General features: G+C 40.4%; 1 non-coding gene across 1 annotated transcript; it reads right to left on the reverse strand.

The window, feature by feature from the left end:
• Positions 1-7,371: 7,371 nt before the first annotated feature.
• trnal-aag lies at positions 7,372-7,453 on the reverse strand. The gene has a single exon. It is a non-coding gene; the product is annotated as a tRNA-Leu (tRNA).
• Positions 7,454-13,674: the final 6,221 nt, after the last annotated feature.

Below are 13,674 nucleotides of genomic sequence, written 5' to 3' on the forward strand. Positions count from 1 at the left end.
TTCTTAGGCTACATAGTGTATGTTAATGTGGGCTATTTTTAGCACTTTTCCGGGATTATAGATCGTTTTTATTGCTTTACTGGGAGGCTTATCAGAGGTAGACATGACAATATGTTTGAGCCGATAGTGCAGGGTAAGCTGCACACAGTGGACTTCCTACTATGGCAAACCGCCTCAGTGCTAAGTTTAACTCAGGTTCATAGGCGGATGATTACTGCTTAATCCCCCGTTCCCGCAGGAGGCTTTTTGCCTTTTGGTAGGCCGCCATTGTAAATAAGAATTTGTTCTTAACTGACTTGCCTAGTTAAACAGAAGTCAAATAAATAAATAAAATACAATAGTTGTATGACTGACAGAGGCATTCAGGGGAGTTAGAGGGACATACATTAGGTTACTTACTGCCAACAACCCTGGGACAATGTACATTTTCAGCAGCACTACGACAACTCTGTGACACAATGGTAGGGATTATCTGAGCAGTGCTTGGGTCACTGATAAGTCATTGTCTCAACGTAGCCGTGAAATGCGCATAACGGATCCAGAATGTTTGCAGGGCATCATGTGAAAATGTGAATACACATGTGAAAGGTTGTGTGATCAAATGTGAAAATTCACGTGTGAAATATCCGCACCTGCGAAGTTGTTCCAAAACCACATCATTTCACGTGTGAAAGGTTGTGATCACATGAAATCCACTTGTGAGATGTGAAACTTCATGTGAAATATCATCACATGTGAAGTGTTCTAAAGCCACATGATTTCACATGTGCAATCTGTGAGAATTTCACATGTAAAAACATTGTGAGGTGTTTGTTTTTGTAAGGGGGGTGGCCAGTTTGCTGTTTTTTTTATCGCAGAATATATCTTTAAATGTGTACATGAAATTATTATTTCATTTTATTACCGTCACAAGAGAACAGAAAACACTAGGGATAGGTCCTGATCAAACAATGCAGAACATGCTCAAATGTGACCATGGCAGTTGGTTAGTTGAAGATAGTAGCATGATGCATCTAGTTACCAGCAAAATAAATGTTTTATAGCCATCACTGACCCCTCCATCATAATCACTTACTTATGCAACAGGAGTTGGAATTCTAATAGGTTATCAATCAACTCTGTGGGGTAAGAGTCTGAAATAATCATTCAATGTTCAAACCTATCCATCGATATGATATCTACAAGTGGATACTGAGGATAGTGTTAATGGGATAATGATGGTGAAATGCTATATCTTTGAATTAGCAAAATAAACAATATCTCTATCTTGTGTACTTGTACACTACAGATGGATTCCGCAGTTTGTATTGGCTTGATCCTTCTGTTGCAAGAATATATTAAGTCAATCATTGTCAGTAGAATGAAAAAAATACATCATATTTATTGCAGCCCCTTGCATATTAAACACATATTATTTGCGTAGATATTTACAATCCTTTGTCATCTTTTTACAATGGGAGCGCCATCACACCTACAGATCTCTTATCTCTGACTGTGATGCCTTTGCCTTCATTCCAGTGCCCTCGTGAACTTACACAACGGCTATAATAAATATTCTAGAGCTCATAGAGAGCTGATAGCTAAGTACATTAATGATCTGCCTTCTGTCTGTACTGGGTCTGAAATTCAAATGTATGCAGATGATACAGTGATATATGTGCAAAGAGCAAACAACAAGCTGCAAAAGAACTCACTACTGTAATGGTCCAGGTTACAAAGTGGCACAGTGACTCGTGTTTGCATCTCAATGTGAAAAAAACTGTTTGCATGTTCTTCACAAAGAGGGCAACAGATGCTACTGAGCCAGATGTCTATGTGTCAGGGGAGAAGCTCCAGGTGGTATCTGATTTTAAGTACCTTGGCATCATACTTGATTCCAACCTCTCTTTTAAAAAGCATGTTAAAAAGGTAATTCAGATAAACAAATTCAACCTAGCTAATTTCCGATTTATACGAAATTGTTTGACTACAGAGGTACCAAAACTGTACTTCTATGATACTCCCCCACTTAACATACTGCTTGACTAGTTTGGCCCAAGCTTGCTGTACAACATTAAAACCCATTCAGTCTGTCTACAAACAGGCTCTCAAAGTGCTTGATAGGAAGCCCAATAGCCATCATCACTGTTACATCCTCAGAAAGCATGAGCTCCTGAGTTGGGAAAATCTTGTGCAATACACCGACGCTTGTCTTGTATTCAAGATCCTAAATGACCTGGCTCCCCCTCCACTCAGTATTTTTGTTAAACAGAAAACCCAAACATATGGCAGCAGATCCACAAGGTCTGCCATGAGAGGTGACTGTATAGTTCCCTTAAGGAAAAGCACCTTTAGTCAATCTGCTTTCTCTGTGAGAGCTTCCCATGTCTGGAATACACTGCCGTCAGACACACATAACTGCACCACCTATCACACCTTCACAAAATGCATGAAGACATGGCTAAAGGTCAATCAGATTTGTGAACATAATCCCTAGCTGTGTATTGCCGCTTTCCATGTTGTCTGTTGTCTGTAGCTTGTGAGGTGTGGAAACACTTTGTTGTTTATTTTTATTTTGTCTTGCTGCTTTTTGTTCTATGTTGCTCTGTCTGTATGCTACGTCTTGCTTGTCCTATGTTTCTCTGTCTGTATGCTATGTCTTGCTTGTCCTATGTTGCTCTGCGTGTGCTCACTGCTCAATGATTGTCTATATTGTAATTGTTTTTAATAACCTGCCCAGGGACTGCGTTTGAAAATTAGCCGGCTGGCTAAAACCGGCACTTTTACTGAAACGTTGATTAATGTGCACTATTCCTGTAAAAATAAAATAAACTCAACTCAAGTGGCTGAACATTGAAACACATTTGCCTGTTTGACCCGGACAACCTCCCTGTAGTCACTTTGTCATTGAATATAAAGTATCATATGTGTCTCAGCTCTTGTTGAACATCATTTAACCCCTTACCATTACCTATACTCCCTGTCTACCATTTGTCTAAATGCACAGAGTTGGAAAACATTTAAAACACGTTTTCACTAGATATTGATTACAAGCATCAACTGATAAATACATTACTACATACATTACAATACATACATGCATCAATTACAAAGACATACAAATGTAATTGTATCATAAATACCTATTAAAATAATCAGAAGTACAGTATATATATTATACAGTATATTTTATAGAGTATACATATATTAAACAGTGTATATACACTGCTCAAAAAAATAAAGGGAACACTTAAACAACACAATGTAACTCCAAGTCAATCACACTTCTGTGAAATCAAACTGTCCACTTACATTTTTACATTTACATTTAAGTCATTTAGCAGACGCTCTTATCCAGAGCGACTTACAGTAGAGTGCATACATTTTATTACATTTTACATATTACATATTACATTTTACATACTGAGACAAGGATATCCCTACCGGCCAAACCCTCCCTAACCCGGACGACGCTATGCCAATTGTGCGTCGCCCCACGGACCTCCCGGTTGCGGCCGGCTGCGACAGAGCCTGGGCACGAACCCAGCCCAGCCTGGGCGCGAACCCAGAGACTCTGGTGGTGCAGCTAGCACTGCGATGCAGTGCCCTAGACCACTGCGCCACCCGGGAGGTTGATGTGCCATCCTGGATGAGCAAACATCAGCCAGGAAGCATAGGAACTGAGAAGTGGTCTGTGGTCACCACCTGCAGAATCACTCCTTTATTGAGGGTGTCTTGCTAATTGCCTTTAATTTCCACCTTTTGTCTATTCCATTTGCACAACAGCATGTGAAATTTATTGTCAATCAGAGTTGCTTCCTAAGTGGACAGTTTTATTTCACAGAAGTGTGATTGACTTGGAGTTACATTGTGTTGTTTAAGTGTTCCCTTTATTTTTTTGAGCAGTGTATATATATATTATATTGCTGACTATAATTTCTCCAGCAGTCAAATGCATTTTATAACCACACCTATGATAACAGAATATTCCATGCAACTTAATTAGCCTAACCATTAAGTACGGGATTTTGCAGCGATCAATAAGAGAGAACTTAGTTGTATATCCATTAAGTATGGGATTTTGCAGCGATCAATAAGAGAGAACTTAGTTGTATATCCATTAAGTATGGGATTTTGCAGCGATCAATAATAGAGAACTTAGTTGTATATCCATTAAGTATGGGATTTTGCAGCGATCAATAAGAGAGAACTTAGTTGTATATCCATTAAGTATGGGATTTTGCAGCGATCAATAAGAGAGAACTTAGTTGTATATCCATTGCATGTGCATTGCTGATGACTAATACTAACTTAAGTTACCAACTGTTAAATGCAGTTTAAAATCACATCTGCCATTCAAAAAACATAATACTAAACATTTGAATGGGGTCTTACCTATAAGAGCCATCAATATTAGAAAACTCCATAGAAAGTCTCCCATAGACTCCCAGGAAACCCATGATTGCTAAGGAGCAACCATTCTGTTTAACATTTATACTTGGTGAGAATTTGAGAAATATTAAAGCTGTTAAATGAGTAGGTTATTGTTATAGAATTATTTTTATTATACATTTTATGTAATGAAAATAGATGAATGAAATAAATATTAAAACTCATTTGCTGGTATGGATAGCACATTTGACTCTTAAAACTGAAAAGAAAATCTTGAATAATCTTTGAAATATCTCACCTGGAATTTAGGTTTGGTTTAGTGCTGATCTAGGAACAGGTTTTCCTTTCAGATCATAAGGAACAAGCACCCGTACTCTGAGACACTTTGTGAATACAGGCCCTGGAGTGTGTTTTACATGGCATTTCGTTTTCAGAATGTTTTTACATTGAAATAATAAGAATACAGTTCTAATACAGCATTTTATTTAATGTAACTCATGGACACTACAAGATGTGTAAATACGTCCATTTTCAGTGCATTTATGAGGTAAAATATAGTATACAACCTATTGCAACACTGCAATGATGCTCAAAACCAAACGTATTGAACTTCCGAAAAACACACTCAAATATATGCACGGTATTTATCGTGAATGCGAAGAGTATCTGTGAGTGAACTGGCAAATTATGGAAACGTTTATATGACCTGAGAATTTGTGAAAAACTTGCAAAGTGAATAGTCAAATTGCAGTAATTCCAATTTATAGTCAAACTATAGGCAAACATATAGCAGTCATTAAAGTACAGTGGCTTCTTCCTTGCTGAGTGGCCTTTCAGGTTATGTCGATATAGGACTCGTTTTACTGTGGATATAGATACTTTTGTACCCGTTTCCTCCAGCATCTTCACAGGGTCCTTTGCTGTTGTTCTGGGATTGATTTGCACTTTTCGCACCAAAGTACGTTCATCTCTAGGAGACAGAATGCGTCTCCTTCCTGAGCGGTATGACGGCTGCATGGTCCCATGGTGTTTATACATGCGTACTATTGTTTGTACAGATGAATGTGGCACCTTCAGGTGTTTGGAAATTGCTCCCAAGGATGAACCAGACTTGTGGAGGTCTTCAATTTTATTTTGATGTCTTGGCTGATTTGTTTTGATTTTCCCATGATGTCAAGCAAAGAGGCACGGAGTTTGAAGGTAGGCCTTTAAATACATCCACAGGTACACCTCCAATTGACTCAAATTTGTAAATTAGCCTATCAGAAGCTTCTAAAGCCATGACATAATTTTCTGGAATTTTCCAAGCTGTTTAAAGGCACAGTCAACTTAGTGTATGTAAACTTCTGACCCACTGGAATTGTGATACAGTGAATTATAAGTGAAATAAACAATTGGTTTAAAAATGTTCTTGTGTCATGCACAAAGTAGATGTCCTAACCGACTTTTTTGCGTACTGCGTTTGCACATAGAGCCGGGAGTAAAATGTAGGCAAGCAATAAACATTTCAGAACAACTACTAGTCGAATAAGACATGGGAGAGATGGCGAATTTTGTCAAAGAGATGTATTTATAGACTAAAGCACTTGAAACAAATAGCCAAACCGAAAACTGCAGACATTACTAGTGCCTCCCCCGCTATCAAACCGACATACAAAAATCAAATGAAAGGCAGGCAGCCCAATGTAATCAGAAATCTCAACTAGCAAGCAAGTCGCAGCAATGAATAATTGAGTGCGTGCGCGTTCAAGCAAGTCCGGGTGGGGGAGAATTCTGTTAGGAGGAGCTTTTCAGCACAACACCGGCAACGGCTAGGAAAGTAGCTAAAGTACCTAGTATCAGGGTCACAGTAAGCACACTCATACACCGCATGAAGCAACAGTGCACCCATCAGTACTTTTATTTATTTTTAAATCGTATTTTTCATAAGTGAAAATGTAAAATGATTTGTGAAATACGACTCAGACTCATTCTCTGGCTTCAAAACACAAGTGCAAACTCTCGCAGTATAATGTACGGTAGTTGTAGTTGCGTGGTAAGAAACTGAAGAAATAAACACAGCTTAATCAAAAACGTCTAACCACAGACAGAAGGGGAAACCCATGCACATCACAGGGGCTATAAAAGCCAGTTTAGAAAGTTTTCTCACTAGAAGGAGTGCAAGGGCGAATGGAGTTTGTGCACACGCGTACTTCCCAAGAGGCGTTCCCTAATAGAAATATGCAAATACATGCTACAACTTGCCAATAGCATCTCGCTATCTCGTGCTTGGCTTTGCCCACCTGCTTCCTGGTTCTGCCCAGTATGCTTCATGTTCTCCTACTGTATACAACACAGATGAACTATCTTGGGTTAGTTATAAATATATTTTGTCTAACCTATAGCGGAGCGATTTCGACACACCCACTTGCCATATTGAGCTGTAGCTACCCTTCTCAGAAAAGTGGCCAAAGGTCCTTTTCCTATTTTGGAAAAATTACACCCTTCACACACATATACAAATTATCCAGCACTCTAGCCACATCGTTACTTCGGCGAGTTAGCTACTAAAGTATATCCTCTATGAAAGGATAAATGGAATAACGACAGAATGCAGAGGCAACTCGTTGTCTGTAGCACGAAAGACCAGAGCTAGTTAAAACTATTTGTCCCTCCCTTTATAGGTAGTTATCTACGTGCCAACGTACAAATAACGTGTCTCACATAGCTATAGCTAGCTAATATGGTTCGTAGATATCTTTAAATGTCTAAATGTTGCACTTTCTCCGGGCAGAAGTGAATTATGTTTCTGTGCCTAGCGTTGACAACACATTTAAATGTACTGCTTAAGAATCAATACACCACGGAGTACCGCAGGTTTAAAAAGTCTGGACAATGCACCACTGGAGAAACACGTTCTACATTTTGTATTGAAGTGCGTGACGTATGCACATTATATATAATTGATTATGTAGTAACTATATAAATATTTTTTCAAAATGTATAACAAAAAAAATCACCTGGCAGCGGCGGGATTCGAACCCGCGCCTCCGAAGAGACTGGAGCCTTAATCCAGCGCCTTAGACCGCTCGGCCACGCTACCGATAAGAGATATGTGATGTGTTAGGGTTTTTAACTTAGCCAAAGAGGGGAATATATTTCTACTCAATAGTTTATTTGATGGAAAAGTTTTAATTCGTCTGACTATCACTTCAAAATCAGTAGACCTGTCGCACTAGTTATCTCCCAATGGTACTGAAAACGTGTGTTTATTCAGAACGCAGACACACCAACCTTGTACACTACCGCCCTCTACTGGTTGAAGAGGCAGTGCAATAACTATCACGCACCAATCGGGCAAGGTCAACTTTTTATTTTGTATTTATTTTTATTTAACCTTTATTTAACAAGGCAAGTCAGTTAAGAACAAATTATTATTTACAATGACGGCCTATCAAAAGGCCTCCTACGGGGACGGGGGCTGGGATTAAAAATAAAATAAGAAACAAAGCCACATCATGAAAAGAGAGACACCACAACACTAAAAGAGAGACACCACAACACTAAAAGAGAGACACCACAACACTAAAAGAGAGGCTTAAGACAACAACATAGCATGGCAGCAACACATGAAAACCCAGCATGGCAGCAACACAGCATTACAACAGCATGGCAGCAACACAGCATTACAACAGCATGGTAGCAACACAACATGGCAGAAGCACAACATTGTAGCAGATCAAAACATGGTACTAACATTATTGGGCACAGACAACAGCACCAAGGGCAAGAAGGTACAGACAACAATACATCACATGAAGCAGCCACAACTGTCAATAAGAGTGTCCATGATTGAGTCTTTGAATGAAGCGATTGAGATAAAATTGTCCATTTGAGTGTTTTTTGCAGCTTGTTACAGTCGCTAGCTGCAGCGAACTGAAAAGAGGAGCGACCCAGGGATGTGTGTGCTTTGGGAACCTTTAACAGAATGTGACTGGCAGAATGGGTGTTGTATGTGGAGGATGAGGCCTGCAGTAGGTATCTCAGATAGGGGGGGAGTGAGGCCTAAGAGGATTTTATAAATAAGCATCAACCAGTGGGTCTTGCGACGGGTATGCAGAGATGACCAGTTTACAGAGTAGTTTAGAGTGAAGTGATGTGTCCTGTAAGGAGCATTGATGGCAAATCTGATGGCCCGAATGGTAAAGAACATCTAGCCGCTCGACAGAACCGTTACCTGCCGATCTATAAATGATGATGAAACTTGATGATGTCTAAGTGTTATCTTGTTGTGCCTAAACGAAACAATGTGAACTAACAACACAACAACCTTAAATTAGGAAAACTAGATATTTCTGCAGCCAGAACAGCTTGTTAATATGATACATACTGATGCAGTAGTTATTAATAATCAAGTAATCACATAACATTATTTGTGACTCAATAACCTTGTAGGATAAACGTAACGCTTTATCCTCAGCCTGAGCATAAGATAGTGCACAATGAGGATTTACACCGGCATTTTACCCATCTACACGAACTGGCACCCGTGTCTCACTGGGCCATGGCTCTGGCGGACCTGCTCTGATTTGGGGGCAAGCCCAGGCTTACCTTCTCACAAAACGACAGTCTTGAATGATGCAGAGGTTGTTGATTCTGCTCACCCCAAGTCTTTAGTGTCACACTCCTGATGGAAACACAATGACACAAGAACTTACGTTAACATAAAACACTGGCGACACACTGCTGTAAGTAGATGGAAAAGCACCACTAAATCAATCCATAACCCAGTGGTCACCGACTCTGGCCCAGGACTAGAGGGTGTGGGTCTATGTTGTAGTTCCAGACACATTTTAACAGAACAGACTACACTTGCGCTATTAAGGCTGGGCTAGAGTAAAACCCTGCACTCCCTAGTTTACCATAGATCAGGGGTAACTATAACTACTGCTATATCCCACTGATAAAAGCATCATCTCTATCTGTCACAAGGTGTCATGAAAAAGCAATGATCTGATAATGTTGACCGTGGCTGTGAATGATCATTACCCCATTTACATCAAAATGTCCCTTTAATCGACTTCATCCACACATTCAGGCATAACCTAGAATGTATTGTCTGACTAGAACATGTTGTAATCTGGGGACAGCGGAAACCAGATGGCTTCCCCAAATCTCTGAAGATCAAAGAGATTACCGGCCGGCCTCCCAAATGGCACCCTATTCACTATATAGGCTACTAGTGCATTATTGACTAGGACCCTATGGCCCCTGTTAAAGCAATGTGCACTATAAAAGGGCAAATGTGTAATGCTGCCGGGGATAACTGCTGCATTCATATGACACCCCTCCCTCACGATAACTGCTGCATTCATATGACACCCCTCCCTCACGATAACAGCTGTTATTCCCACTACTTCCAAGACGAGTCGCTCTGATCCGCTGATACGAGACCCGAGTCATCCAACCATCCCACATCCAGCTGCCATGCTGGCATTCTGACAAAAAACACATTGCGTTCTCAAAACGATTTTGAGGTACATTGATCTAATAATTTGTCATTTAGAAAAGATATATATCACAGGTGGTTGGTGGCACCTTAATTGGGGGGGGGGGGGACAGGCTCATGGTAATGGCTGGAGCGGAATAGGTGGAATGGTATCAAATACATCAAACACATGGTTTCCATGGTTTCTATGTGTTTGATGCCATTCCATTTACACCATTCCAGACATTATTATGAGCCGTCCTCCCCTCAGCAGCCTCCACTGAACTATATATATATATATATATATATATATATAATCAATTGAACTTAGATGTATAAACGTTGTTATTTAAACCAGTAGGGGAGCCTAAAGATAAATGATCCACTTGGTTACAGAACAATATTTTGATCTGTTTTTAATTCAAGTAGTAACCCCAACCCCCCCACCCTAATGGGGCAAACTGCCCTCAGGGCAATCAATGATACTTATTATTAGCATTTTCCAAATGATCTATAAGTAACTTCTTTGAGTTACACAATAGATTTTGAGATACTTTAGGATGATTTGGATAGGAAGGGCGAAAACAAAAGAGTACATCAAAACCTCATCATAGTGAGGATATTAATATTGTGCAAGTAATTTTGTTCCGATATTGGATTTATTTTATTGAAATAAGATACCTAGACTTTAGCTTTTAAGGTTCAATGACTCTGAAATTCCAAAATAAAACATATAAAATTGGTTTTTAACAAACTAATCTTCAGGGAGCATTTTACCCCATAGAGTGGGCCGTTTTGCCCCCGACAAAACACCCTCTTTCTTAAGTTTATGTTTTTATTGAATAATAAAAAATAAATAATAGATGAATTCTTATTTCCCTTCAACATGTGTTTGCTTAAGGATAGCCAGTGTACACATACTGTATCTAAATATTACCAAACGTTGCCTTTTTATGCCATAGACATTCCCTTAAGGCAGGCGTTACCCTATGACATAACATAAGCATTCTGCCATCATGAATCCACTGTTCATCCATATGATATGACAAAGAAAGATCATAGCCTTTCCTAACTTTGGGATCCATCATTTAATGCATATGATAACATTAATTACAAAGCAATTAGTATTAAATTAGGGTATGCATGCCATTTCTATTCTATTCCATACTGTGTAGTAAACATGAACTACAAATTAATTTATACTACTGTATAGCCTAATCATTTTTTCTCTTTAATTGTGTTCGATATTAAATGTTCATATTGTCATGTTTCTAGGCCTACTTTAGCAATGTATTCAATTCAGATTGGGAGAGAGAGCGAGAGAGAGAGAGAGCGAGAGAGAGACAGAGAGAGAGAGAGAGAGACAGAGAGACAGAGAGAGAGAGAGAGAGAGACAGAGAGACAGAGAGAGAGAGAGAGAGAGAGAGAGAGAGAGGGGGCTATACTGGAGATGATGGTGTGAGGTTAGACAGGATAGCCTAGCCTAGCCTACTATGAGGGGGAGAGGGTTTGTAGGAGGGGCTTAAACTTATACATCTCTTATATTGAAAGTTCGAGCCAGTGGCTGGGATAATTTTTATTTTATCCTGAAACTGAACAGTAGCCGCTGTAACCATCCACCTCTCGCACCTGGCAATACACCTGCCTGTTGTTACCGTCAACACCCGCACGAGACCTCCGGGCTTCACTAACGGTAAGAGGGGGGAAAATCCACCGGCCGGCAGCGCTAGATATTTGGAGCACGTTGTCGGCTGTGAACATAGTCTAGCCTATCGATCACTTACGATAACGGTATCCATCTATGGTCGATCATCATGATTTCGTAATATTTTTTAAATAATATTCTAACGAATATTTTTTTCTCACTTCTAAATACTGTTTTCATAGAGGCAATGTAGCCTATAGCCTACGTGTGGTCGGGTTTTCTGCATAACCTTCAATTTTTGTACCAAGCCTTTTCTCATATTAGGAACCGATTGTCCCACCATCCTATTCTTATCCGCCATTTTGTGTCCAATTTAAGGAATTTATCAGACTGAGTAACGGGATGGTACAGCTAACACAATGATTCGATGGATAGTCTAAGGAAACGGGTTCATACTCCACATGTGTAGCCTAATGTAGGTTTGATATTCTACTGTATAGCATTATGGCATTGTGTGTCTGTCTGTGTTCTAGGCCTATATGCAATGCATAGGGATGAGTGATGCCGGTAGCCCATATGATTAAATATTGATATGATTAAAGATTCATCCAATCACCGTTGAGGATGCAATCCTGTACCTGACAGCGCCTCAGACTAATTTAATAAATGCATAGTCTGAAACGTAAAAGAAAACACACATATGTTTATCAGATATCACCTTGCGGCATCACTTTTGTGATATTTGTTTCTTATATCCAATGATAGCTATGCAGTCAATGTGGAACGCTGAAAGCCCCGGCAAAAGCAGTCCCACACGGACAGATGGGTGCGGGCGGAATCGGGGGATATAAGGGGGCAGAGTTGCCAAGTTATGATGAATAATTCCTTTATCCACAACATTGATTCGGAGTATTCCTTAAATTTCGGGTGCGTACATGTGTTCTATGAAAACGTATGTGCGCAATGCCATGGCAGCGGTAAGGGAGCCTCTGAGCGGTACGCCCGCCTCCAGTGTGTCTGCATACAGCATGTGCTTGGTTAGAAGAGTCGTGACAACTACAACTGTGAGGTTCTCTATACGCTGGTGCACGTGTGGTGCCATTTACGTAGGTCCCTAGGTAGGCCTATAAACTTAGGCTATTTCTCAGAAATGACCTATAACAGCAATTCCTGTAATTCTAGGTATAAGTTTACCTTCAATTGTAAAGAAAATGTATAGGCGCACATTTTATGCATGCATTATGGACAATGGTTATTTTCTAGCCTATGGCGGGTTTTATTTCTCCACATTCCATTGGGTTTGAGATACTCGGTCAAGGGCAGCACGAGGAGGTGAGTGCTGGAGACGGAGTGAGACTTATTCTTCTATCCAACCTGCCCATACAGTGCGCGTGCTGTGCGCCAAAGAGCGCGTGTGCGTGCGCTCGCGTGTCTGCTCCTTCCCTGCTTTGTGATCTGATTCCACTTGGCAGTTTGGAATTCGGGAATGAAAGAGGGGAGACGTGACTGTGTACTCATGATTAGACGCATCAAGGGACAGTTGGAAGATGAGAGCAGATTCGGAGCATCAACTGCCCAACATTTTATAGATAGACACGTTTCTCTTTCATCCCACTCTGTCGCTGTCGTTCATCCTCTCGCTCTCACTCGACCTCTCTCCCTTTACTCTTATGCATTCTCTCACTCTTTCGCTCTCTCTATCTCCCCTCTCTCTCTCTCTATCTCCCCCCTCACTCTCTATCTCCCCCCTCTCTCTATCTCCCCCCTCTCTCTATCTCCACATCTTTCTCTATTTCCAACTCCTCTCTCTCTCTCTCTATCTCCCTCTCTCTCTCTATCTCCCCCCTCTCTCTCGCGCTCTATCTCCTCCCCTCTCTCTATCTCCCACCATCTCTCCCTCTATGCCCCCCCTCTCTCTCTCTATCTCCCCCCTCTCTCTCTTTCACTCTTGTTCTTTTTCTATCTCTCTTTTTCTCTCACTTTTATTGTATATATCTATCTATCTGTCTCTCCTGTATGTCTTTCTCTCTCCTCCAACGCTGTGTCAGTCAGACAAATGTATTAACACCTTGTAGCATCCTCCATCCTTCCATCCCTCTGCACCTTGCACATTTACAACTTTCTAGCAAGTCTCTTCTATGCTAGCGTCCTTCCATCTGTCTATGAAAATATAGCAAAGCAGCTTTTAACA

The sequence above is a fragment of the Salvelinus namaycush genome, chromosome 36 (genome assembly GCF_016432855.1).
Source record: "Salvelinus namaycush isolate Seneca chromosome 36, SaNama_1.0, whole genome shotgun sequence".
In the NCBI taxonomy this organism is placed as follows: Eukaryota; Metazoa; Chordata; class Actinopteri; order Salmoniformes; family Salmonidae; genus Salvelinus; species Salvelinus namaycush.